Source organism: Schistocerca piceifrons, chromosome 6 (assembly GCF_021461385.2).
Source record: "Schistocerca piceifrons isolate TAMUIC-IGC-003096 chromosome 6, iqSchPice1.1, whole genome shotgun sequence".
In the NCBI taxonomy this organism is placed as follows: domain Eukaryota; kingdom Metazoa; phylum Arthropoda; class Insecta; order Orthoptera; family Acrididae; genus Schistocerca; species Schistocerca piceifrons.
The window spans coordinates 384410306-384437325 of NC_060143.1; the positions used below are offsets into that span (position 1 = coordinate 384410306).

At 46.8% G+C, this 27020-nt stretch overlaps 1 protein-coding gene and 2 non-coding genes across 3 annotated transcripts in view; 1 reads left to right on the forward strand and 2 right to left on the reverse strand.

Annotated features, from left to right (window-relative positions):
- Positions 1-27020, reverse strand: part of LOC124803335 (serine-rich adhesin for platelets-like) — a 65244-nt gene that overhangs the window by 24355 nt on the left and 13869 nt on the right. The window lies entirely within an intron of this gene.
- Trnas-cga lies at positions 15678-15752 on the reverse strand. Its single transcript has one exon. It is a non-coding gene; the product is annotated as a tRNA-Ser (tRNA).
- Trnaa-cgc lies at positions 23542-23614 on the forward strand. Its single transcript has one exon. It is a non-coding gene; the product is annotated as a tRNA-Ala (tRNA).

Genomic DNA, 27020 nt, shown 5'->3' on the forward strand with positions numbered 1-27020 from the left:
AAAATTTATTTGTACAGTTGGTAAAAACAATTTTGTCAGTTATTTAACGAAAAAAAAAAACAAAAAAAACGCTCTGAGCACGCAGTAACTTCAGCGAAACAAGCCTGGGTAGAAAAGAGGAACAATCTGTGTTTGCTCAAGGTGGAACCTATCCGAAAACAAATGTATAATTATTGATATAGACTGTGTGTAATCCAAACAAAGGTCAATCGTAATAGTAACAGTCTCCTCTAACTTTTAACGACAAAGACATTCTACTAAAACACTATCCAGGAACCTAGTCCCTGTTACAGCGTAGAGGCAACAAAAACTCGTTTTTTAATATTTGGCGTGATTATTGACCGAATTTAAAAATCTGAAATGCTGTCATACTCTAATCATTAAAAGGTATTATCTTATGTTGAAAGTTCAGCAGTATACGACGAGTAATAAAATTAGAAATTGTGTGTTTGTCTTGAGGAAGCGTAACTCACGGCGTGCAAATACACGGAATTAATTCATCCAAGATTTGAGAATGAGAGCACTTGGCGACTTGCAACGAACCTTACACATAATTTCCAACCGAGCGAGGTGGAGCAGTAGTTAGCATTCGGGTGGACGACAGTTCAAACCCGCATGCGGCCATCCAGTTTTTGGTTTTCCATGATTTCTCTAAGTGGCTTCAGGTAAATGGGAGGTTGGTTCCTTAGAAAAGGCACGGCCGATTTCCTTCCCCATCCTTCCCTAATCCGAGCTTGCGCTCCGTCTCTAATGACCTCGCTGTCGACGGGACGCTAAACACTAACCACCTCCTCCACATAACTTCAAACTTGTACGTAACTTTTTCCCGCCGACACCCTCCACAAAATAATGAAACGAAAAACCTATATCGCTTACTATAGTTTCGCCCTTCATGAAGTAAAATTTCAGCATCTGTCACGATGTTTTAATTCATTACTTCTTCACTACTTAATCTATACGCAACACACTCTTCAGACAGTATCCACGAATACAGCTTCATTTACCCGCAAAATTATATTGTTGTACGACACGTAGATCAGGAGAGCTATCGCTTGCGCCTTTGTCCCGCATTTAGCGCGAGGTTGGAGTGGTTAAATCGGATTTGGCATGTTAATTTGAAGGGGTGGCCGGATGCCCTTCCTGCCGCCACCCCGTAGCCCCCCCCCCCCCCCCCCCTCGGGACGGAATCAGAGTACCCCACATGTCTGCGTCTATCGTAAATCATGGAAAAGTGCGGATGTGTTTCAAACGTCTGTGAGTCGTGTAACTGAGGCGGGACGTGGGGACCAGCCCGGTATTCACCTAGAAGGATCTACATCTACATGATTACTCTGCAATTCACATTTAAGTGCTTGCCAGAAGGTTCATCGAACCACAATCATACAATCATACTCTCTCTCTCTACCATTCCACTCCAGAACAGCGCGCGAGAAAAACGAACACCTAAACCTTTCTGTTCGAGCTCTGATTTCTCTTATTTTATTTTGATGATCATTCCTACCTATGTTTTTTTTTTTTTTTTTGTGGTTTTCGGGCGCACAACTTCAATGGTCATTAGCGCCCTGACTACTCTAAGAATGCACCGCGAGGCACAAGTTGACAACAACAACTAAAAGGGAAAACACAATAAAAGACAGACTGACAGGCATAGGATTAAAAAATATCATCAAATGTCCTTAGCGAGGTTTGTCAAATTGATAAAACAAAGAACACGAGCAGCTGCTCGTGGGTCATCCGCTAAAATGGCATCTAAAGTATTAGGCAGGTTAAGATCGAGGCGCAGTGTGGTAAGATCTGGACAGGACATTAAAATGTGTAACCGTCAGCAAGTGCCCACATGGGCAGAACGGCGCCGGCGCAGCCGTCAGCAGATGGCGATGGCTGAACCGGCAGTGTCCAATTCTTAACCTTGCTAAAACGACCTCCTCCCGCCGAGAAGGGCGTGAGGAGGACGTGAGGAGGACGTCCAAGCCACGGGAAGAGGTTTTAAGGCCCGAAGCTTGTTGTCGGTAAGTGCAGCCCAATCGGCATGCCACAGCGACACAACGCGCCGACAAATGACCCTGCTAAAATCGGACGAAGGGACACAACAAGAAGCTGTCCGAGGCTGGAGGACCGCAGCCTTGGCCGCGGCATCTGCAGCTTCGTTCCCAGGGATACGGACATGGCCAGGAACCCACATAAAGCTAACCGGCGTACCGACGTCCACCAGCTGCTGAAGAGAGCGTTGGATCCGGTGTACGAAAGGGTGAACCGGGTACGGATCACTGAGGCTCTGGATGGCACTCAGGGAATCTGAGCAAATGACATAAGCAGAATGTCGGTGGCGGCAGATGTAAAGAACAGCCTGGTAGAGGGCAAAGAGCTCAGCTGTGAAGACCGAACAATGGCCATGGAGCCGGTATTTGAAACTTTGTGCCCCGACAATAAAGGAACACCCGACCCCGTCATTGGTCTTAGAGCCATCTGTATAAATGAAAGTCATGTCGATGAACTTCGAACGAAGTTCCAAAAAACGGGAGTGGTAGACCGAACCGGGGGTGACCTCTTTTGGGAGCGAGCTGAGGTCGAGGTGAACGCGGACCTGAGCCTGGAGCCAAGGTGGCGTGCGGCTCTCGCCCACTCGAAAGGTTGCAGGGAGTGAAAAATTAAGGTGTTGAAGGAGGCGACGAAAGCGAACTCCAGGGGGTAGCAGGGCAGAGACATACAACCCGTATTGACGGTCAAGAGAGTCGTCAAAAAAGGAACGATAAGACGGATGGTCGGGCATTGACAGTAGCCGACAGGCATACCGACAAAGCAGTATATCGCGCCGGTAGGTGAGTGGCAATTCGCCAGCGTCAGCATGAAGACTCTCTACGGGACTGGTATAAAATGCTCCGATCGCAAGTCGTAAACCCCGATGTTGTATGGAGTTGAGGCGGCGTAAGATGGATGGCCGTGCAGAGGAGTATACGAAGCTCCCATAATCCAGCTTGGAGCGGACGATCGACCGATATAGACGAAGTAGGACGGTTCGATCCGCTCCCCACGACAGACCACTGAGAACACGGAGGACATTTAAAGGACGGGTACAACGGGCGGCCAAATATGACACATGTGGAGACCAGCTAAGTTTCCTGTCAAATGTAAGGCCTAAAAATTTGGTTGTCTCCACGATTGGGAGAGCAACGGGACCGAGTCGTAAGGACGGTGGGAGAAACTCTTTGTAGCGCCAGAAGTTAATACAGACCGTCTTCTCGGCAGAAAAACGGAAGCCATTGGCGACACTCCAGGAGTAAAGACGGTCAAGAGAACGCTGAAGACAGCGCTCCAGGACACGTGTACACTGGGCGCTGCAATAGATGGTAAAATCGTCCACGAAAAGGGAGCCTGATACATCAGCTGGGAGGCAATCCATTATTGGATTGATCGCGATGGCGAAGAGAGCGACGCTTAAAACTGAGCCCTGTGGCACCCCATTCTCCTGGCGAAAGGTGTCGGACAGGACAGAACCCACACGTACCCTGAACTGTCGATCCATTAAAAAGGAACGAATAAAAAGAGGGAGGCGACCGCGAAGGCCCCATGTATGCATGGTGCGGAGAATGCCCGCCTTCCAACAGGTGTCGTAAGCCTTCTCCAAATCAAAGAACACAGCCGCGGTCGGGCGCTTCCGCAAGAAGTTATTCATAATGAAGGTCGACAAGGTAACCAGATGGTCAACAGCAGAGCAGCGCCTACGAAATCCACATTGTACATTGGTAAGTAGGCGTCGAGACTCGAGCAGCCAAACCAATCGAGAGTTAACCATTCGCTCCATCACTTTACAGACACAGCTGGTAAGCGAGATAGGTCGGTAACTGGAGGGCAAGTGCTTGTCCTTCCCCGGCTTAGGAATCGGGACAATAGACTCGCGCCAGCATGCGGGAACATGTCCCTCAATCCAGATGCGATTGTATGTACGAAGAAGAAAACCTTTACCCGCAGGAGAAAGCTTCTTCAGCATCTGAATATGAATAGAATCTGGCCCTGGAGCAGAGGACCGTGACCGGCCAAGTGCGTTTTCGAGTTCCCGCATGGTGAATGGGGCATTATAACTTTCACAATTCGAGGAGCGGAAGTTAGGTGGCCTAGCCTCCTCTGCCTGTTTGCGGGGGAGGAAGGCAGGGTGGTAATGAGCGGAGCTCGAAACCTCTGCGAAAAAGCGGCCGAAGGCATTGGAGACAGCCTCAGGGGCCACAAGGACGTCATTCGCGACCTTCAAGCCAGAAACTGGTGTGTGGACCTTAGTGCCAGATAGCCGGCGCAGGCTACCCCAGACAACAGAAGGAGTAAAACTGTTGAAGGTGCTCGTGAAAGCAGCCCAGCTGGCTTTCTTGCTTTCTTTGATAATACGACGACACTGAGCACGTAATCGTTTATAATTGATACAATTCGCCACTGTAGGGTGGCGTTTAAATGTGCGTAAAGCACGACGACGAGCACGTAAAGCGTCTCTACATGCTGCGGTCCACCAGGGGACCGGTACGCGACGTGGAGAAGGAGGGTGAGGGATGGAATATTCAGCAGCAGCGAGAATGACTTCCGTGAGGTGTGCGACCTGACGATCGCAGCCTGTAAAGGTTTGATCCTGAAAGGTCGCCCTGGAAGAGAAGAGCCCCCAGTCTGCCTTGGAGATGGTCCAATTAGAGAAACACGGAGAGGGGGTATGCTGCAGGAGATGGATAACACACGGGAAGTGGTCGCTCGAATATGTATCAGAAAGTGCATACCACTCAAACCGGCGTGCAAGTTGGGGAGTACATATAGAGAGGTCTAAATGGGAATAGGTGTGAGATGTGTCCGAAAGAAAAGTAGGGGCGCCAGTATTGAGGCAGACAAGATCGAGCTGGTTGAAAAGGTCTGCTAACAAGGAGCCCCTCGGGCAGGATGCTGGAGAGCCCCAAAGGGGATGGTGGGCATTGAAGTCTCCAGTTAACAAAAATGGTGCAGGTAGCTGAGCAATAAGTTGCATCACGTCTGCCCTGGTAACGGCAGATGACGATGGAGTGTAAACGGTACAAAAGGAAAACGTAAAAGTGGGGAGAGTAATGCGGATGGCAACTGCCTGCAGGCCGGTGTGCAACGTGATGGGATCGTAGTAAATATCATCCCGGACCAGCAACATAACCCCTCCATGAGCTGGGATACCTACCACAGGGGGTAGGTCAAAACGCACAGAGGTGTAGTGTGCCAAGGCAATTTGATCGCATGGGCGTAGCTTCGTTTCCTGGAGGGCTACGACGAGCGGACGATGCAAGCGGAGCAGCAACTTCAAGTCCTCTCGGTTGGAGCGAATGCTGCGAATATTCCAGTTAATAAGTGCCATCGTAAGAAAACGAAGATGAGAGAAGGGGTCACCTCGAAGGCCGCTTAGGGCCTGGCTTCGAGCGAGCACTGCCGCCGCTAGCAGGAGGCGGACAGTCATCGTCCATGGGGTCTATAGGGTCATCGGCCATCTCGGGAGGATGGCCGGGAGGGGGAGCTTCCTCCGCCGGTGAACGGCCAGATGTTCGGCTACCAGCGGTGCGGCCAGGCGAAACGGATGACGGCCTGGGGCGGCAACCGCTGGGTGGCGCAGGAGAAGAAAGGCGCCGTGGCGGAGAAGGAGAACTGTGCTTCCTATGCGCCTTTTTAGAAGGACGTTTGGTGGAAGTACCGGTCGAAGGCTGGGAGGTCGAGGGACGGAGAAAGTCTGCACGGGATGGTTCCTTCTTGAAGGCCCGTGCATCTGACTTCGGGGTCTTCGACTGAACAGAAGCTGAGGAAGTGGCTGGTGTCTGTGGGGTGATGGGAGGAAGAGGAGACGTCGACCGCGCGATCTTAGCACTGGCCGAACGGACGACCGTGGTGCTGAAGGTCAGATCGCATGTCTGGGTTGCTACCTCCCGGGTAGTCCGAGGAGAGGCGAGGACAGTGCTGTATTTCCCCGCTGGGAGCAGCGTGGGCTTCCTACTAGCCAATAGCTTGCGAGCAGCCGAGGTGGACACTTTCTCTTTGACTCGAATTTCCTGGATACAGCGTTCTTCCTTATAGACAGGACAGTCGCGGGAGGATGCGGCATGGTCACCCTGACAGTTCACACAACGAGGAGACGGAGGTGGACAGTCACCCTCATGGGCATCCCTGCCACAAGTGACACATTTAGCCGCATTGGAGCAAGACTGTCGAGTGTGATTGAAACGCTGACACTGGTAGCAGCGCGTAGGTGTCGGGACATAGGGGCGAACAGAAATAACCTCGTAGCCCGACTTGATGCGCGATGGCAGCTTAACACTATCGAAGGTTAAGAAAAGTGTCCGGGTCGGTACAAGGTCATTGTTGACCTTTTTCATGACCCGATGGACAGCCGTCACGCCCTGCTCAGCGAGGAAAGATTGAAGCTCCTCGTCAGTCAATCCGTCGAGAGAGCTACTATAGACTACACCACGAGACGAATTCAAAGTGCGGTGGGCCTCCACCCGGACAGGGAACGTGTACAAGAGTGTGGCCCGAAGCAGTTTTTGTGCCTGAAAGGCACTCTCAGTTTCTAGTAATAAGGTACCGTGACGCAACCTGGTACAAGATTTGACAGATCCGGCTATGGCATCTACGCCCTTCTGGAAAACGAAAGGGTTGACAGAGGAAAAATCCTTTCCGTCCTCAGATCGAGAAACTACGAGGAACTGTGGTGCAGGCGGTAGTACTTTTGTCACTGTTGACTGGTCACGTTTCCGTTTGTGGGTCGAAATCGAAAGCGATGGAGTAGAATCCATTGCGGAGGAATCCCCCATGATTGCCAGCGTCTCCGATGGCGCGCTCCTTCCTTGTGGGGACCCTCTCAGAGGGCACTCCCGCCTTAGGTGAATGTTTACACCTCAGGTCACACCTCCCGAGAAACAGACGGAGGGACCAATCGGCATGGTCAGAAGGTATCAGCTCAGGCAATCACCCCTCCCCGGGCCTGGCCTTTACCAGGGGGTACGCGCGTGCCTTACATGTCTACCCAGGGCGGGGACTTACGCGTTACCCCGTCACCGGCTACGCGTGCGAACGCGTGGGTCGGCCTTCAGACACGCACAGGGACGAAGGAAGAAGAGGAAAAAGAAGAGAGAGGGAGAAAGAGGACAGACTGTCTCAAACGCCGAGGCGGAGACCAGAGAAGGCAAGGAGAAGAAGGCAATGAGAAAGCAAGGAGAAGGAGGCAATGAGAAGGCAAGGAGAAGAAGGCAATGAGAAGGCAAGGAGAAGAAGGCAATGAGAAGGCAAGGAGAAGAAGGCAATGAGAAGGCAAGGAGAAAAAGGCAATGAGAAGGCAAGGAGAAGTCAAGGGAAAGAGTAAGGAAGACAGTGAAGTAGAGAAGAGCAAAGAAAGGAACCAACAAAAGGAAGGAAGAAACGAGAAGAGAAAAACCAAAAAGACCACGATTATAGGTCGTGAAACCGTCCGTCTCCGGACGCAGGCGCTAACTACCCCCGTGAGGGGGATATTCCTACCTATGTAGGTTGGGCTCAACAAAATATTTTCGCATTCAGAAGAGAAAGTTGGTGACTGAAATTTCGTAAATAGATCTCGCCGCGACGAAAAACGTCTTTGCTTTAATGACTTCCATCGCAGCTCGCGTATCATATCTGCCACACTCTCTCCCCTATTACGTAATAATACAAAACGAGCTGCCGTTTTTTGCACCCTTTCGATGTCTTCCGTCAATCCCGCCTGGTAAGGATCCCACAGCGCGCAGCAGTATTCTAACAGAGGACGAACGAGTGCTGTGTAAGCTGTGTCTTTAGTGGACTTGCATCTTCTATGTGTCCTGCCAATGAAACGCAACCTTTGGCTCGCCTTCCTCACAATATTATCTATGTGGTCTTTCCAACTGAAGTTGTTCGTAATTTTAACACCCAGGTACTTAGTTGAATTGACAGCCTTGAGAATTGTACTATTTATCGGGTAATCGAATTCCAACGGATTTCTTTTGGAACTCATGAACCTAAGAGAACCGCTCAGATTGTCACCCAGGTCATTTATGTAGATCAGGAACAGCAGAGGTCCCAGAACGCTTCCCTGGGGAACACCTGATGTAGAAAACCGCCTAAAAACCACATCCAGGCTGGCCGGCACATCGGCCCTCGTCGTTAATCCGGCGGGCGGATTCGATCCGGGGCCGGCGGGTCTACCAGAGTCCAGGAACATGTAGATCAGGAGATATGACGTTACAAATATTAAGGTGCGTGAAATACTAGCATTTGCTAAAAACGGAGCGCACATTACCAGGTTTATTTTCATCCAGTGTTTCATAATGACACCACTTTGAGATTTCCAATAACCTTTAAGAATAATTTCAAGCCTTTCCTCAACTTTTTTCACGCTTACATGCTTAACGCAAACATTTAACTCATTAACACATTTGTAAAGCAATAAGATATTTGATGCTGTTTCATAAACGTGAAAAAGTGGATTTGCACTGTTTAGTATGTGTCCAGCAAATGTAAACAGATGGTTCAAATAGTTCAAATGGCTCTGAGCACTATGGGACTTAACTACTGTGGTCATCAGTCCCCTAGAACTTAGAACTACTTAAACCTAACTAACCTAAGGACAGCACACACATCCATGCCCGAGGCAGGATTCGAACGTGCGACCGTAGCAGCCGCGCGGTTCCGGACTGCGCGCCTAGAACCGCTAGACCACCGCGGCCGGCTGTAAACAGATCTGCTACTTTGTATTGTATTTGTATCATGTAACAAGCGTTGTAAGCAATATGTATATGGACATGGCCTTTTGGGAAAGATGCTGCGTGTTTTTAAATTTTTGGCAATGAAAAACACTTATAAAGTGCTGAGTTTTATCCTCCTGACATCTTGTTCATGAGGTTCAGCGTAAAATGAAGTTGAAAAATTTTTAAGACCTGAAGATAACAGCTAAGACTATTGCAACCGGTAAATATTTTGTGCGCTCTTGGCTTTTAAATGGTTTTTAACAATTAAAATGGATAGCCATTCAATACCCTCATAATGAGAACATTCGATTAGACGTGTGAGTTCGATTCCTTAAAGAACCATAGGTTTAGGTGCGTGGCTAAGAGGCCAGAAGGAAGTCGTCCATAAAAATCAGTTATCTGTATGAATCACAGGGAGCAATTGCAACAGTGAGCAAGTGATGGTGTGTGTGTGAGAGAGAGATGGTCTGTGAGACGAGAGAACGCGGATGCTGGCCCCAGCGCCGTGGAGGGCCTTCTTCAGCTCTGCAGCATTCCAGAGCATTAAGCAGAGTGAAGGCGCCGAGTGTGGGACGCACAACGGGCGCGTTGTAGCCTCAGATGCCATCGCGCAGAGAAACCCGGCTCTCCGATCACTGTGCTTCTGGCGGGCGGGCTGGCTGGCTGTCTGCCTCATCCTGTCGACGCTGCAAGAGGCAAGTGCGTCGCCGTAGAGACCAACCTCTGGCGACGGCACCTCTTTTGAAATACACGTACACGGTGGGGCCAGAAATCACAGTACACTTCCTGTCGTCCGATTCGGAAACGCTAGACGTGCAATATCTGTCTCAAAAGTTTCAACAGTAATTTTTTTAGACGTTTATTACTTTTTAAACGAACAAAGATACAAATCTTTAAAGTTCATTCTGTTCGCACCTATGCATCGCTGTCACCACTTTGTCCAGTCCACATACGCTTCCTCGAAGGCGTCAACAAGAACATCCACAGAGCGTTGCATAGAAGCCTGTGTAGCCCTTCCAGCGATCTGGCATTCAGGATTGTACCTGAAAATTCAAATCTAGTCGTTTGTCAATCTCAGTCCAAAAAATTGGGATAGATTCCGTGGCGTTCCAGGAACGCGCGACACTTTGGTACATTGATTCCTTCTATTTCACGGACGCCACTTTTGAGATCATATTTGTGCACACCTTCCCATCTGCCCATGGGACCTGGCGGTCCTATCGGTACCGACCGACCGCCGTGTCATTGGATATACACTACTGGCCATTAAAATTGCTATACCACTAAGATGAAGTGCTACAGACGCGAAATTTAACAGACAGGAACAAGATGCTGTGATATGCAAATGATTCGATTTTCAGAGCATTCACACAAGCTTGGCGCCGGTAGCGACACTTACAACGTGCTGACATGAGGAAAGTTTCCAACCGATTTCTCATACACAAACAGCAGTTGACCGGCATTGCCTGGTGGAACGTTGTTGTGATGCCTAGTGTAAAGAGGAGAAATGCCTACCATCAAGTTTCCGACTTTGATAAAAGTCGTATTGTAGCCTATCGCGATTGCAGTTTATCGTATCGCGACATTGGTGCTGCGTTGGTCGAGATCCAATGACTGTTTGCAAAATATGGAATCGGTGGGTTCAGGAGGGTAATACGGAACGCCGTGCTGGATCTCAAAGGCCTCGTATCACTAGCAGTCGAGATGACAGACATCTTATCCGCATGGCTGTAACGTATCGTGCATCCACGTCTCGATCCCTGAGTCAAAAGATGGGGACGTTTGCAAGACAACAACCGTCTGCACGAACACTTCGATAACGTTTGCAGCAGCATGGACTATCAGCTTGGAGACCATGGCTGCGGTTACCCTTGACGCTGCATCACAGACAGGAGCGCCTGCGATGGTGTACTCAACGACGAACCTGGGTGCACGATTGGCAAAACGTCATTTTTTCGCATGAATCCAGGTTCTGTTTACAGTATCGTGATGGTCGTATCCGTGTTTGGCGACATTCGAAGCGTGTATTCGTCATCACCATAATGGCGTATCACTCGGCGTGATGGTATGGAGTGCCATTGGTTACATGTCTCGGTCACCTCTTGTTCGCACTGACGGCACTTTGAATAGTGGACGTTACATTTCAGATGTGTTACGGACCGTGGCTCTACCCTTCATTCGATCCCTGCGAAACGCTACATTTCAGCAGAATAATGCACGACCGCATGTTGCAGGTCCTGTACGGGCCTTTCTGGATACAGAAAATGTTCGACTGCTGCCCTGGCCAGCACATTCTCCAGATCTCTCACCAATTGAAAACGTCTGGTCAGTGGTGGCCGAGCAACTGGCTCGTCACAATACGCCAGTCACTACTCTTGATGAACTGTGGTATCGTATTGAAGCTGCATGGGCAGCTGTACCTGTACACGCCATCCAAGCTCTGTTTGACTCAATGCCCAGGCGTATCAAGGCCATTATTACGGCCAGAGGTGGTTGTTCTGGGTACTGATTTCTCAGGATCAATGCACCCAAATTGCGTGAAAATGTAGTCACATGTCAGTTCTAGTATAATATATTTGTTCAAGCATTTCTTCTTGGTGTAGCAATATTAACGGCCAGTAGTGTAGTATGGAGGAGCTTGCGGTCATCACACTGCTTTCCTGGCCGTTGCCAGCTTTCGTGACCTGAAGTTAGGGGAACCATAATTCAAGGAGGGCTTTTTACTGACCTTATTTTATGGTAGTTGACTTTACTTCATTATAGTCTGTAAGTCATATTTATTTATTTTCATGACTAAAAATAGGTCTTTGTCTCTAGTTTCCAATGCTTACGACAGCTCCTGATTCCGATGCTTTGACGTTTCATGTTCTTTGAAGTTTAGTTACTCTGTATGACACTTTTAATAATATAATTTGATTCGCTTTTCTACATGTCATCATTTTCCTTATTTTTTCTGCTTTATACAGGGGTATCTCAGCATACTTCTGGTTCTGATTGAAATGGTCTGGATGTATGCACCTTAATTTTTTAGCTTTTCGTACTACTTGTATTTCGTAAACATGCCTCACGCCGGTCATGCGCGCCACCTGAATACCTCTTGTCGCAGTGTACGCGGCCTTTATATCTTGATCTGCCACAGTAACATTTGCGTGGACACCAATCGGACATTGTGCTGTGTGCGGCTCATACCGCGTTTATTTTGTAAGCGTGGCCCTATTCTGTACTGATATGGCGGAGCCAGCGAGTGTACTCATGGTAACATGCGATAGTCTTTGAAATTTTTCCGTCGCCTTCTGGATGATGTACTCACTGTTTTCTTTCCTTTTAACTAGGTGTACTTTACATTTTATACGTTTTATAATGTATGGATTACCTATCTAGTTACTGTTGCGTCTATTTTCCATTTTCTATGGCTTTATGATGGATGGTTTATATATCCAGCTACATATATGTAAGTTTCTATTACTTTTAGTTCATTTCATGTGAGCAGTCGTAGAAGATAGAATCATGCACCTTCTTCTGGTTGGCCGGCAGATGTGGCCGAGCGGTTCTAGGCCCTTCAGTCTGGCACCGCGCGACCGCTGCGGTCGCAGGTTCGAATCCTGCCTCGGACGTGGATGTGTGCGCTGTCCTTAGGTTAGTTAGGTTTAAGTAGTTCTAAGTTCTAGGGCACTGATGACCTCAGATGTTAAGCCCCATAGTGCTCATTTGAACCATTTTTTTCTTCTGGTTGTTTATAATTGATTGGTTTCCAGTTTTTATAAACAGTCTTATGTTGCCCCAAAAGGGTGAAACGCGTCATTGATATTAAATAACTTCGCAACGAAGACTGTTTTTATTCTGAAAGCAACTTACATCATACTTCCTGCAAAACAGGTGCACGATCAGGGAACGATGATGGAGCTCGATAGCGATCACACACTCTTCTCTCCAAAGTAGACCACAAAGGGTCAATAATACTGAGATGTGGTGACTATGTGGCCAGTAGAGAAGCGATAATTCATCCTTCTGCCCACAAAACTGGCCATGGACGATGAGGTCAGAGGCCCTCTCGTCTTACAACGCAGAATCACCACAGGGGAAGAAACAATGCACAATGGAATGGACATGATCAACCAAAATGTTCACACAATCCTTGGCAGTAATGCGATCTTGTAGTGTAGCCACAGGGCCTATGGAATATCACGAAGTGGCTGCCCAAATCATCACCGAACCCCGGCCATGTTTCACTCTTGGGACGTAAATTCTAAACAATGTCCGACAAGATTCATGCGACCAAATGACTAAATGGCTTACATTCATTGCTCCATAGTCCAGGTTTCATGGCTTCGGCATCACGTTCTGCTGTTATGGGCATTTGCATCACTGATGTGCTGATTTGAAATCTCAGCTCGTCTTGCAATTCTCTGCCTATGGAGCTCTCTTTGTGTTGTGTTGGTGCCGACGGAATCGCAGGTGCGACATTCATTGCCGAAGAAACCTTTACAGGTGTCGTCCACATGTTTTTCGTCACAATCCCCTTCAACGACCGTCCGACATGATCACTCAACGCATACTTCCCTCTGCATTGTGACTTAGCAGATTTCCGCTTTCCCTGCATACGGTATAAATCTTCGCTCCCTGAAACACCGAACACTTCGGCTGCCTTGGTTACGGAAGCACGCGCCATACGAGCACCAACAATTTGCCCACGTTCGAATTCACTTAGCTCTGACATAAAGCACTTACAGCTACACAGAACATGGTTCTGAACACCAGTAACACTCGCAACGCTTTGAAGACATTGATAAGGAGCCGTATGTGGTCTAGTATAACAGCGTAACCTGCACATTTCGCTAGCATATGCATTTATGCTCAACCATGAATATCTCGCGGTGTTACCATATTTTTGTCCAACCCATGTACACTGAAATGCGGACCGGAGCCATGGTACAGCTTGTTATTTTTCACATTCGCAAAACACTGCCAAAACTGAAAGAAGCGGCAACTGATTGAAAAAAATGACTGATGACTTAACCTCCGATCTTTGTATTTCAAGTCACGCTTGTAGACACTTACCAAGTTAGTCACGGAGCGATACTTGATACATTTACAGAGATTCACCTTGAGGTAACGCTAACGTCTGATATATTAAGAGCGGAATTTCTCTCTAGTCTTTCTACTTCATGAGGAACAGCCTTTAACCTTCGTGTATATGCACTGTACAGCACATGGAGGGCACTGTGCATCAATATAAACGATTTTCTGTTCCTTTCCGTCTGCGCACTGAGCCAGGGAAAGATGGCTGTCTGTATGCATCATTACGCCTTCTAGTCTGCATTGATCCACATCTGGAGAGAGCTACCATTCTCTGAACCTGCAATTGCTCACGATCGTCTAACGAAGGAACTTCCCTAAGAACATCAACATTGTCGCCTAACAATCTGATAGTCTTGCGAACATTATCACTTTTATTTTTCCTGTATTATTATTTCGTCCTCCTCGCCCCATATGAGCGGACGGTGTGAGATGGGGGGAATTGGGGGGGGGGGGGCGGACTCTCACTACTACAACATTCCGCTCTTCAGCCAAAAGCTTTTTAAAAATATAAACAACAAAGATGGAACGAATGTAATTAAAAGGTGAAAAACATATAGATTATTTTAAAATGTATAAAATGATGTGACTACGTAGTAAGTGAAAGGGACAGGAAAGGCCCACTATGGTTTCATAACGAGATTCGGAAAATGCTGAGGAAACAGAGGCTGTTGCACACTCGGTTCAAAAGAGAAGGCACAAATGACGGAAAACAAAGGTTAGCAGAGATTCGTGCGTCTGAGGAAAGATCTATGCGCGAAGAATGCAACTACTACCACCGCCATACCGTAGCAAAAGATCTGGCAGAGAGCCGGAGTACATTTTGACCCTATGTAAAATAGCTAAGTGGCTGTAAGGGTTCCGTCCAGCCTCTTGTTGACCATTCTGGTGTGGCAGCTGAAGACAGCAAAACGAAAGCTGAAGTTTTAAATTTCACGTTCAAGAAAACGTTCACGCTAGAGAATCGTAAAAATATACCTCATTTGACAATCGAACACACTGCCTTCAGCTGAAATCGCTTATCACTTTCGATGAAGTAGCATTTGACCAAAACGTTGACTTTTATAATCTGTATATGGCACCCCTGCATCCATAAAGCGAGACTTCACGTCATTTTCTCCATCTCTAAACACTATAGTCTAGTATAATGAAGCAAAGCCGTTATTTATTCGCGTAACATTTTACTTTTTGGGATTGGTGTGCTGTCTTTGCTATACAGTGATTCTTGCATTATTTTCAGGAAACCATTTGACAAAATAATTATTTTCCTGTTTTCATTGTTTGATACTGTGCTGGCTGCTGACACCAGCCGACCCGCAGCCTGAATCTGGAAGTCTCATTCTCTAATGTGGCATTCGCATACTCGACGTCACTTCCCGAGAAGACGTTTGAATCGAGAACTTGTCAGTTCTCGAATTGCCAACACTCGGTGCGTGTACCGATAAAAATATAGAAGGACACCTAATTTACAGTAACAGTCCAACTGGGAACATGGGGGTATAACAGCGCTCCCCGCTCCTGTTCACTGAAAGGATAACCAATACCCAAAACAGAATAATCTTAATCCTGTGGTTGGAAAACAGCATCCACGACGCAATAAAAAATCCCGCTGTTCTCTCCAACAGGGAGAATGAAATGTGAAAAAAGGCATACCTCATTATTGTGGCGACTACCGCCACCACTCGACTAGTTGAACTGTCATTCATAAAATTATCGTAATCGAAATATAGTCATCTGAAGAAGGAAGTAGTTCACGTTGCCGAAAATTCGTTTCAGCGAGGGAGAACAACCGAGAAAAAAATTAAATTACTTTTAGAATGAAATTTTCACTCTACAGAGGAGTGTGCGCTGATATGAAACTTCCTGGCAGATTAAAACTGTGTGCCGGACCGAGACTCGAACTCGGGACCTTTGCCTTTCGCGGGCAAGTGCTCTACCGACTGAGCTATCCAAGCACGACTCTCGCCCCGTCCTCACAGTGAGTCGTGCTTCGGTAGCTCAGTCGGTAGAGCACTTGCCCGCGAAAGGCAAAGGTCCCGAGTTCGAGTCTCGGTCCGGCACACAGTTTTAATCTGCCAGGAAGTTTCATATCAGCGCACATTCCGCTGTAGAGTGAAAATTTCATTCTAGAAACATCCCCCAGGCTGTGGCTAAGCCATGTCTCCGCAATATCCTTTCTTCCAGGAGTGCTAGTTCTTCATGGTTCGCAGGAGAGCTTCTGTAAAGTTTGGAAGGTAGTAGACGAGGTACTGGCGGAATTAAGGCTGTGAGGACGGGGCGTGAGTCGTGCTTGATTAGCTCAGTCGGTAGAGAACTTGCCCGCGAAAGGCAAAGGTCCCGAGTTCGAGTCTCGTTCCAACACACAGTTTTAATCTGCCAGGAAGTTTTAAATTACTTTTTTTTCTTCGGAATTTGGCAAACTATGGACCGCGTAGGAATTAAGGCTTTTTGACCTTTCTTTTCCTCTCTTCCCAGAAGCTCTTCATGCTTTCACTGTTTTCTTTCTCTCCTCCTCGGAAATGTAATATGTAGACTACTTCGTTAGTGGCTTCTCTTTAAACGATATCATACGTTGACTTTGCTTCTGAATTCTTCTCATCTTTGGATCATCTCTAATGAAATACCAGTTTCTTATGTATCTCCTCTGATCTGTTCTACACAGTTAGAGATGGTTTTTAATTAGGTGATTTAAATGGAGCTCTTTTAACTCGGCGGGTTTTCGTCCGTTCTTGCTGGGCGTCCATAAAATTTCTACCGTCGTTTCCGTATTGTGTACGTTAATTTTTAGCTGTGCTTGTACAGCTACTCGCTTTTTCTATTCTTCCAGGTTTCACCAATTGTCTTCTGAGGTCCCAGAATTTTCCTGTTGATCTTCCTTTCCTTCGTTTCAAGTTCTTACAACTGCCCCTTTTTATTTAGCATAAGAGTCCGAAGCATAGAGCCCTTCTGGTTGTACATCTGAATTATAGTGTCTGATTTTGGCCTTGTAGGCTATCGCTCTTTTGTTATACCTGTTCTGTGTTAGGTTGTAAGCAAAATATAATTTTTAGCTCTTCCTTTGAATGACTCTGTATCCAGTCCACTGGATTGGATGCATTTTTGTAAGTATTTTGCACGTCTTTGTGGTTTCTGGCTACAAGAGCAAGGTCATCGGCAAAAGCTAAACGTCGGATTTGAAAGGTATTTTTTTCTTATTCCTTCGAACTTCAGAACTTCTTCCCAGGTTCTCATTATTTCCTCCAGGACTATATTGAAGAGAGCTGGGAATAATCCGTTTCTTTGCTTCAAAGGGCTCGGAGGTTTCTCCAAAACAGTTAACTTTCGAGAAGGTGTCTGTCAGTGTTTGTTTTATTTACGATTTCCCTCGGTCTTCTACCAAATCCGAACTCCTGTGAAACGTTAAAGTTTGTCTGTAAACTGAGTTACCTGCTTTTTTTAAGTCGACAAAAATCATAATGCGTTTTGGCTTCTTATTGCTCTGGCTCTCACAGTGCTCTTGAGGTTGAATACATATACATATTCGCCTGGAAATTGTCCGATCGTTCAAATGACACTCCCATCAACATCTGTCGAGTGAAAACTACACGCTTTGGAAACTGCTACGAAGGCAGTTAATTCAGTTATGTATGCAGCGTATATGATCAGCAGTGAACCGCGAACTGTTAGCAGAGGTAATAAATTTTGAACCTACAAAATGGTGGAAGAAGTGTAGGCCGTATCATCATCCTTCGATCATTTTTCACTTGAGTCCCATTACAAGTAAAATCAACGAATGGCGCTTAAAAACTACGGCTAGTATCTGTTCAGATGTGATCGGTATTTGATGTCCTTGGCACAGAAGCTGTCCTAATCACCAGTGTCGTGTATCTTGCTTCTGCAGGAGGCTGGAAACGAGTGGAGATAGATTTTTCAGAACGGCTCCTGTGAACACGCCGCCACGTGGGCTGCGCTGTTTTGCGCCCGTTCACCCCAAACACAGCCCTAGACAGCTGCCGTGCCCCTCCAGTGAATATACGACACGACGCGGCTGGCAGGGGAAGTCGTAACACGGTGCCCTTCCCAAAGGAGATATCTACTGGATACATGTGTTGCGACTCCCTGCAGGTTTTTTCGAAGCTGTTTGCTAAGAGGAAAGAATAAGAGTGGAGAAAAATTTCAGGAGCTCAGCGACAGAAAACGTACTCGCTAGAGGTCTCAAGAGAAGATATATTTCGAAAAGATAACGAGATACGACTACGTAATGGCGATTGGAGAAAGATTTTGGAAACTTATGCTGAGCAGCAAAATGCATCCAACTGCAGATATTGGCTCACATTACAATTTGGTAATGATCAATGCAGAGCTGAAAGCTGATTGAGTACACAAATGATATACTACGAAACATATTCGCATTTTACGAGCGCAGGCTGATGTCAGCTGTTCGTGACAGATGAAAATTTGTGCCGGACCGGGTATCGAACCCGGATTTCCTGCTTATTGTGAGCGGTTGCCTTAAACTTCGGCTACCCGGGCACGCCTCCGGGACCGACTTAAACTTCCATATCTCACGGAGTCGACTACCCTTACGCTCGCACATTTCGTGAATCCTGCAGGGAGAAACAAATATTTTATCGTAATTTTAGTCCATCGAAGCGTGGATACATCATTGATGGTTACAATGCCTGTGTTTATATACCGTGTTTACCTCCTCACATTACAAAGTCCTTGAGGCATGCATGTATGCATGTCTGAAGGACATTGTAATGTGAAGAAACAGACACTGTGTAACTGCAGGCACTGTAACCATCAGTGTTGCAAAAGATATACCCTTCTAGGAAGCAGAACATGGCAAATTCAGAAATATTTAGGTAAAATCGAACTCTCGGCCGAATATTTTTGGTGAGTGTAGTATCCTCACTAAGCTGGACTTACTGAAGCGAAACAGAGAACAATTTTGTGGTTCGCACTAGTTTGTTTCGTGAGTTTGCGAGCTTCACAAAAATGCTCAACAGTCTACAATAGGGGTATGACTTGTCAATGACGGAGATCCTTCCTGTCAACATTCTCAGGGCGATCTTTCCGAGAAGAGATAAGAAACGTGTTACTTCCTGCCGCACACAGCCCGTGTGATTACCAAGCCTCTGGACTAAAAATGGTTCAAATGGTTCTGAGCACTATGGGACTTAACATTTGAGGTCATCAGTCCCCTAGAACTCAGAACTACTTAAACCTAACTAACCTAAGGACATCACACATATCCACGCCCGAGGCAGGATTCGAACCTGCGACCGTAGCAGCAGCGCGGTTCCAGACTGAAGCGCCTAGAACCGCTCGGCCACACCGGCCGGCTCGCCTCTGGACAGAATTGGAGCTTTCTCAGAGATACACAGTCATTATTTCGTGGATAGAATACGAAGGGAGTAAATGATAGTGCTGTACCAAAGACCCTCTGCCATTTATTATGCAGTGACTTATGGAACACACATGTACAAGTAAACGCTGTAAACACTAGCGAATTGTTAATGTATTGATTTACTATTCAAAATTGTAAAAAATAAGCACATCGGGCAAAATATTAATCACCCTCAGTGGACATCAGGTTAATACTGTCTAACATCGCACCTAGCATTTACAATGGTCTCTATTCTGCGAGTGAGAGTGTCCTCAAGTTTGTTCGCGTATATCATATCCGACTCAAGCCGTGATTAAATCGATTAGAGTTACAGAATTTCAGTGAAGCAGCCTGGCACACACTATCCGCTGGTCAAAATAGTAGTAGAACATCCGTATCATGCCGGGAACGCTGTCAGTATGAAGATGGGATGGCCCACAGCATACTCATAATGAATGTGTAGAAGAATGGGCAATAGTTTGTCACTGTGAATGGAGAAATAATGATCCTGGTTCATGTCCACGGTAACCAGAAAGAGTAGGCCAAGTCATGGCACGAAGAAAATCACCGCCAAAACATCACAGAACCACACTGAACTACAACCTCCACACACTGCAGATTGAATGTCTCATTGGGGGGTCGGTGCACTCGAAACCTTGCATCAGTTGAAAGGAGGTAAATACGTGACATATCGGAACACACCATACGCTTCCAGTCAGCTAATGTCTTGTTTTTGCGTTGCTGGACTGAAGACGCGTCGCTTTATGTGCTGCTGTGAGGAACTGCCTTTTGCGAGGTGCCTCACGCCAAACGTACAATGTAAGCTCACCGGACAAAAAATTGGTCACCCCAATGTTCATGCGCAGATGAATCGTTAAAACTATACAGATGGTGCAGCGATCGAGTCACGCCCTCAACCTGGGGCCTACTGCCTCTCCGTGACAACAAGGCAGTAGCGATCAGTGAGACATTTATGTTTCAAAATGACATTATACGTAAACGTGGGTAAATGTAAGGATATTATAGAGTGGCAGAAAGAGGCAATAATGTTTAGCCGCGCCCATGACCGTACAGTGTGTGAAATTACCGGATTTGTTGGTGTTCCGCAGCAGACTGTTCAACGTGTCTACTATCAGTGGTGTATCGCTCGTGGCCACGAAATATGACGTCAGAACTCTGTTCGGAGAAAAACACTGACTGAAAGGGACTGGAGACGCGTTTCACGACTTGCGAATTAAAATCGCTTCCAAACCCGACAGCAATTCTTGCACACAATGAATGAAGGCCCATCCACACCTCTTAGCCAGAGAACGTTGCGACGGAAACTCCGAGCAGTGAACGTCTGGAGTCGGTCGCTTCGTAAAAGGCCGTTGCTCACGCAGGCATATAAAGCTGCGCGTCTTAAACGGGCTAGAAATTATCGCTCATGGACAGCATCTGACTGGTGGAACGTAATGTGTATTCAAATGACGCACGTCGTCGAGTGCACCGAAGGCCAAAAGAAGCATTTCATCCCGAAAGTGTGCAAGGTCGATTTCAAGCCAGAGGTGGGTCTACGATGTTTCGGGGGCGTTGTTCCGATCATGAATTGGGCCCGCTCTCTGTGGTGACCACTAACAAGCAGCAGTATGTCTATTTAAACGTTCTGATTTATCAGGTGATGTCTTTCAGTCAACATCAGCATGGTGGGTATGCTATTGACACCCCTGTTTTTCATGACGACTACAACAGAGTTCACCGGATAGGATGAGCATGTAATTGATTTTCTGAATACTCTTCCACCCTATTACATCTAGACTGGCCTGCGAAATCACCTGACACTCCAAAGAAAATCTATGGGGTATGTTGGAACAGCAGGTAAAACGCTGACGTAATCATCCCCAAAATTTGGCGGTATTACTCGAACAAATCCTCAGCGAGTGGCTTAACTTGTATGTGACGTACCCGCACAGCCAGGCAGACTCACTACCTGATTGAATCCAAGCGGTTATCAAGTCCAGGAGAGCAATTACACGGTATTAAATGCCACTTGTAATGTTTTCCATAGGGATGCCTAATTTTTTTGTCCGGTGATCTTATCCTATTCCCTTTGCAATATTCAATCGGAAATTAGTCGAGATGGACCTGCATTCATAGACAGCACCCACTGCTGTGGAGTTCGCGTGGCATTCTTTCTGATCTCTGTCGGCTAGGGTCATTTTACGACCGCTTTTCTAACGCCGTGTTACAAGGCTGCGAGTGGTGCACGATTCCTAGTAGACCCGATGAAAAGAAATGACTGTGTGTCATTACAGGCCGGAAAACACTGTCTGGGGTTCTTCGGCCGCCTGGTGCCAGTCTTTCAATTTGGCGCCACTTTGGCTTCTTGCCCATTGATGAAGATGAGACTGGATGCTGAGGACAACAAAATAACCGGTTCACGAGCGAAGGAAATCTCCGACATGGCCAGGAATCGAAACCGGGACCCTGTGCTGTAGAGGCAGCGACGGCCACCACTACGCCGTGAGCGGTGGAAGTAGACCCGTTGACGGACTGTTTTGATACACCGACAGATCAGACAACTTCATTCATTGTCTGCTTAAGGGTTCGTCCAAACACGATTGCTCCTTCTCTGCATTGTCACGTCTTCACGTCAACCCATACTACTGTGCCGACTGCATTCAACAGACTGGCACACACAGACAGACACACACACACACACACACACACACACACACACACACACACACACACACACACACACCATTTCGTCCTTTCTTCAGCTGTCTACGGTAACTTGACCGTCTGCTGCTAGTTCTGCATCCTGTGACTAGTGTGCTCTTTTAAGCGACTGAAGCAAAATTTTGTTTGGTGAGCATAGATGACAATTACAGCCAATTCTGTTGACTCTGAAGGTTGATTTGATGCAGCTTCCCCTATTAGTGTATTCTGTGTCAATCTCTTCGCCTCTGCATAACTTGTGCAACTTACATCCATTTGAATCTGCTTATTGTGGTCTCTCTCTACAATATATTTGTACCACATTGGCAGCAGGGACAAACCTTTCCTCCTTATCCCAGGGAACCCAGATTATAGCTTATAAAAAGAAACGGACATGAATCTGTTAATGTGTCGCAGAAATGGCACGGAAGTCTATGGTGAGCCGCTAGATGGACCAGGTACAGCTTCATCGATCATTTTTATCGATAATAACAACCACTACGCGAAACACTGCACATGAATGAACACCATTTCCGCCGGCCGCTGTGGACGAGCGGGTCTAGGCACTTCAGTTTGGAGCCGCGCGACCGCTACGGTCGCAGGTTCGAATCCTGCCTCGGGAATGTGATGTCCTTAGGTTAGTTAGGTTTAAGTAGTTCTAAGTTCTAGGGGACTGATGACCTCAGAAGTTAAGTCCCATAGTGCTTAGAGCCATTTTTTTTAACACCATTTCCACATTGGCTACTTTAACGCTACGGCATACAGTACTGATATATATAGCTAAGGTTGACAGTGGAGTAATCCACTAAATTACAGGCCCACATCGTTAACGTCGATATGCAGCAGGATTTTGGAACATATATTGTGTTCGAACATTATGAATTACCTCGAAGAAAACGGCCTATTGACACACAGTCAACATCGGTCTAGAAAAAATCGTTCCTGTGAAACAACTGGCTCTCTATTCACATGAAGTGTTGAGTGTTATTGACAAGGGATTTCAGATCGATTCCGTATTTCTGGATTTCCGGAAGGCTTTTGACTCTGTACCACCACAAGCGGCTCGTAGTGAATCTGCGTCCTTATGGAGTATCGTCTCAGTTATGTGACTGGTTTTGTGATTTCCTGTCAGGCAGATCACAGTTCGTAGTAACTGACGGAAAATCATCGAGTAAAACAGAAGTGATTTCTGGAGTTCTCTAAGGCAGTGTTACAGGCCCTTACCTATACAAACGATTTGGGAGACAATCTGAGCTGCCGTCTTCGGTTGTTTGCAGATGACGCTGTCGTTTATCGACTAATAAAGTCATCAAAACAAACTACAAAGCGATATAGAAAAGATATCTTAATGGTGCAAAAATTGGCAGTTGACCCTAAATAACGAAAAGTGTGAGGTCATCTACATGAGTGCTAAAAGGAACTCAAACTTCGGTTACACGATAAATCAGTCTAATCTAAAAGCCGTAAATTCAACTAAATGCCTAGATATTACAATTACGAACAACTTAAATTGGAAGGAACACATAGGAAATGTTGTGGGGAAGGCTAACCAAAGACTGCATTTTATTGGCAGGACACTTAGAAAATGTAACAGATCTACTAAGGAGACTGCCTATACTACGCTTGTCCGTCCTCTTTTAGTGTCGCGCAGTGTGGGATCCTTACCAGATACCGAGCGAGGTGGTGCAGTGGTTAGCACACTGGACTCGCATTCGGGAGGACGACGGTTCAATCCCGTCTCCAGCTATCCTGATTTAGGTTTTCCGTGATTTCCCTAAATCGTTTCAGGCAAATGCCGGGATGGTTCCTTTGAAAGGGCACGGCCGATTTCCTTCCCAATCCTTCCCTAACCCGAGCTTGCGCTCCATCTCTAATGACCTCGTTGTCGACGGGACGTTAAACACTACCCACCACCACCTTACCAGATAGGACTGATGGAGTACAAGGCAGCACGTTTTGTATTATCGCGAAGTATGGGAGAGAATGTCACGGAAATGATACAGGATTTGGGCTGGACATCATGAAAAGAAAGGCGTTTTTCGTTGCGACGGAATCGTGTCTCGAAATTCAGATCGCCAACTTTCTCCTCTGAATGCGAAAATATTTTTTTGACACCGACCTACGTAGGGAGGAACGATCACCACGATAAAATAAGGGAAATCAGAGCTCGTACGGAAAGATATAGGTGTTCATTCTTTCCGCGCGCCATAAGGGGTTGGAATAAAAGAGAATTGTGAAGGTGGTTCGATGAACCCTCTGCCAGGCACTTCAATGTTCTTTTGCAGAGTATCTGTGTAGATGTGAATGTAGATATAATGATCGAAAACATTCCGTAGTGGGCCAAAGTCAGCCGAATTTCAGCGATCATAGTAGTGTCACCTTAAATTGTGCGATTAGTACGTATAACTGAGGGCAGCGAGGGTATAGGTAACACTTCTAGTGTGAGACAACAGTTGACACGTCATTACTGAGCGCTGTGGCTCAGTGGTTAGCACGTTGGACTCGTATTTGGGAGGACGAAGGTTCATATCCGCGTCCGATCATCCATATTTAGGTTTTCTGTGCTTTCCCTAAACCGCTCCAGGCAAATGCCGGGATTGAGTTCCTCTGAAAATCTACGGCCGATTTGCTTCCTCATCCTTGAATCGTTCCGAGATTGCACTCCGTCTCTAGTGACCTCAATGTTAACGGGTCGTCCTACATCTACACACACACTCCGCAAGCCACCGCACGGTGCGCTGCGTAGATACTTTGTACCACTATTAGTCATTTCCCTTCTTGTTCCACTCGGAAACAAGGCGACGGAAAAATGACTCATTACACTGTTGAGCCAAAACATTATGACCACTTTCCACCGCAAAATTGAATGCCTCCTGGTGGCCTGGTGATGCAGTAAGGAAAGAATGTAAGCGGAAGAGAAACGGATGGGCAGTCATTATAGCGAACATACGGGCCGCAACTGTAGAAATTCACTGGTATAAGTGGTTTTGACAGAAGGCACATTGTTATGGCCCTGCGGCTGTGAAACCTGGTAATTAAGGAAGGCAGGATTGTGTTACGATTGTGGACGGGGCCCGAATCAATTAATATTGGTGTGCTTTGCAATTTCACTCATTTATTTTAACAAATAATTTTTGGAAACAAGCCAATGAGGTTGCAATCAGACTTTTAAGGCACGTAATCACAATCACGGCTGAAGGCCTTTAACGCGAAAAATGGAAATCATTTAATATTTAAGAAATACATAAAATACAGACAGCCAATAATTTTGAAGACAAGCCAATGTGGTCGCAATCAGAATTTTAACGCAAGTAACCACAATCACAGCTGAAGGCCTTTAACGTCAAAATGGCAACTATAAAAAATTAAACAAATATACTGTGAAACGACGAATGGTATAGCAAAAGTTAATTTAAAAAACAAACAACAGATCACCAAACAGATGAAACAAATGATTGTAACTTAATAATACAATAATAAAATAAAACACAAGGGTCAACGACAGACGGTGCTCCAGGTATCGACCTCTGAGTAGGTCACACCAAAAACACTTTTGTGAGCGAAGAGAAAGGCAGCCAAGAGTCATTCAGATCACAAGATGGTAACTCTGACTAGAGGCAGTCTAACAAGCGACTAATGATAATCTTGGTGAGGCTTCCTGATTTCTAACAACCCAAATGCAAAGATGTAAAATTACGCCAAAGCCGGAACTGGCGGTCTGGGCTCCGCCCGCAGCATACTGTGCTTAGAGTGCCCGGAACAAGAAGGAATGACTACTACTAAGGTAGAAGAACGCCACCCAACCTACGACCAAGAAGCTGTCAAACTTACACGCCTCACCGGACAGCAGCTGCAAGGCAAGGAAATGTACACTGCTGTTACATACACTAATCCCCAGGGCAGGTAACTGGGGCGTTAGCGGCCACAAGACAGAAAAATACCGCTGGTTGAACTTAACAATGTAAGAAGCTGAAAATAGTAAATAGTAATTAGAGGCTCAGGAAGGTTAATCAGATCCGCCTTCCCCAGGTACTCCACTCGCTGCTTTTCGCCTCTGCGACACTACGAGCAGCAACTCGAACCCAAGTCACTGGAGAATCGCGAGATTTCACAATGGTGGAGGTTTCTCTGCGCGAATTGCAATGAACTCAAACGTGCAGCATCCAGTTTCGACAAGGTCGTGTACCCTCGTGACCACAGCCCATCGACCCGGCAGTCCATACACGCCGCCAGCGGTCCCGGTGTGTTGCCGCTCTGCGCGGACCCAGCTGCTCCTGCGTCTACAACAGAACTCCAGACTCACACCACACGGAAGAAGCACGAGGTCGCCCCAAAGATAGGGCAGCAGAACTACATAGCGATAAACGCCGGTGCTGCCACTAGCGGACAGGCAACGCTTACGAAACCGAGTGGCGCCAGTGAACACGAGAAGAAGACAAAGAACGCAACCATGCCAACTAAACGATACGGTCTGGCAGAAATCTACACACGGCACCAACGCGAGCCACAGCACGGCCCAGGCTGGTAACGAGAATCACTGAAACGGCGAAGCTGGTCACCTGTTGATGTACCACTGTCGTGAGAACATATGGAACGTGGCTGAAGGATAGTGAAACAACGAGTTGGCCGTATGGTGTTGGACGACGACTCATCATCACAAAACAGAGGTCGAAGGATCCCGCACTGTGTAATCCAGGATAGGCAGCGATTTGTGGCAGATCTGAGGACAGTGTGCAATGCTGGTGCAAGCACAGGTGTTTCGGAACACCACTGTGTTTTCATCGTGGATCAACAGAAACGTGTCGCCTGTTGAATGAATCGCATTTCTTGTTACACCAGGTCAATGACTGGGTCGTTACACGCCATCATCTAGGCAAATGGCTGCTGTGCAAACATGCACCGCGCCAGAGATGCAGGCCGGTGAGGGCCGAATTATGCTACAGAATACAATGAGTTGGGTTTCCATAGGATCTGTGGTGGTGATCGAAGGCATCTTGACAGCAGTGAACTACGTGAGAGTTATTGCGGACCACCTGCATCGCTTCATGCTTGAAGTCTCCCCCTATGGCGATGACATCTCCCAGCAGGGTAACCATCAGTGTTGCAAGGTCAGAATCGTGCGTCAGTGGTTTGAGAGTCATTATAGTGAACTC